This window comes from Sarcophilus harrisii, chromosome 3 (genome assembly GCF_902635505.1).
Source record: "Sarcophilus harrisii chromosome 3, mSarHar1.11, whole genome shotgun sequence".
NCBI classification, from domain to species: Eukaryota; Metazoa; Chordata; class Mammalia; order Dasyuromorphia; family Dasyuridae; genus Sarcophilus; species Sarcophilus harrisii.
The window spans coordinates 384,590,685-384,592,169 of record NC_045428.1 but is presented as its reverse complement, the minus strand read 5'-3'; the positions used below and the strand labels follow the sequence as shown (position 1 = coordinate 384,592,169).

General features: G+C 43.2%; 1 pseudogene; it reads right to left on the bottom strand.

Annotated features, from left to right (window-relative positions):
* Nucleotides 1–316: 316 nt before the first annotated feature.
* On the bottom strand, nucleotides 317–924 carry LOC111720135 (annotated as a pseudogene).
* Between the last annotated feature and the right edge of the window lie 561 nt (nucleotides 925–1,485).

Here is a 1,485-nt window from a genome sequence, read left to right as displayed (position 1 = left end):
GAGAATCATTATCTCACACTGAGCAGGTGCTTAACTCTAAGCATCCTGCTGTCCTTGATTCAAGTACACCTTTTCAGAGTTCTGGCCCTCTGCAAAAGATGGTCTGTTATCACTTTGGAGGAATTGAGGAAGGCTAAATCTGGGAATAGCATCATGCAAGAAAACTAGGTTTACCTATTCCACTTCTTCAGAGAAGGTGGGAAAATGCTTCTAGACAGTTAAAAAAAAGGTATCAGTGAGTGAGCACAAGATTTTGGGAGAGGCATGTGGCAAATCAAGTTGCTAATTTTCCCCAAGATACATGTCCCGCATAGTTGACTGTGGAAATCTGAAAACACCATTTGTCCTCTGTCAAACTATTTGCCCAAGGTACACAGATTTGGGATATTTTTCCTTGAGGGCTGGCCACTGAACAAAGAAGTAATCTGAAAAGTGGTAAAGAATCTTTCTGGAAAGGGATAAAGTTTCCACTCTGCAGATACTCTCAACGTAGACAATGATCACTTTCTTTATTGCTAGTATCCCAAGAAGAAGGGCAGATGCACAGATAGGAACACATGTTCCTGGTCCATTACACAACACCAGGGATTCAGAGTCTAACTCGGCTCTCTTCTCTTCAAATAAACGTATTTTAACAGCACTCATCTTATCAGTATCAGCAAGAACATAATGTCTTGGATTATAGCCTTTGGATAAGCTAACAAGCAGTCTCAGAATTTCTGTGGTGTGCCCACCGGACCCGGCTACCACCAGTACTCTGACAGACACAGCAGGTTGCCCCTTTTTTCGGAAACAGACTACCAGCCACAGCCGTAGCAATATGAGAGCAGCAATACCCCCCCCAACGATGAGGCAGAGGAAGAAATTCATATTGGCCGAGAGGACGAAGTGAGAACGCCACAATCAGGAAACAAAGTCCACCGTAGAAATATTGAGACTAAGTTATATGATTCCTATATCCAGAGCAGGAAGATGAGATCTTGGGCCTCTGCTTTCAGGAAGCCACTTTATCCCTATTCCCAGTCTTGAACCCTGGGTTGTAGGTGACAGGAAGTTGCAGGAAGTGATTTGACTTGCGGGAAGTAGACAACATCAGTGACCATTGGTCAAGGAAGGTTATGTCCTTTTGGTCTATCCAGTGAAAAGGCTTGGGTCTTTTCCTATTTAACCAGCTGTTTTACTTCCTTCTGATCAGTTCAAGAGTACATGGTGTGAGTTGAAATAGCTCTGGGTCTCTCTCTGCAGGGCTTGTCTTCTTTCTCTTTGTACCTGAAGATATCTCTGATTAGTTAATTTGGAAAAGGGCATTTAGCACCCCTCCTGCAGACCATCTCTGGACTAGTTTGCAGATGGGCAGACGACAAAGATGTACTTTCTGGTTTGGCTCAGATGCAAATAGCACAAGAACTGCAGACTTATTTAAAAATAGCATAGAGAAGATGTCCATGAAACAGGAGTTTTTTGCAATGAAATAGGGACTCCTGA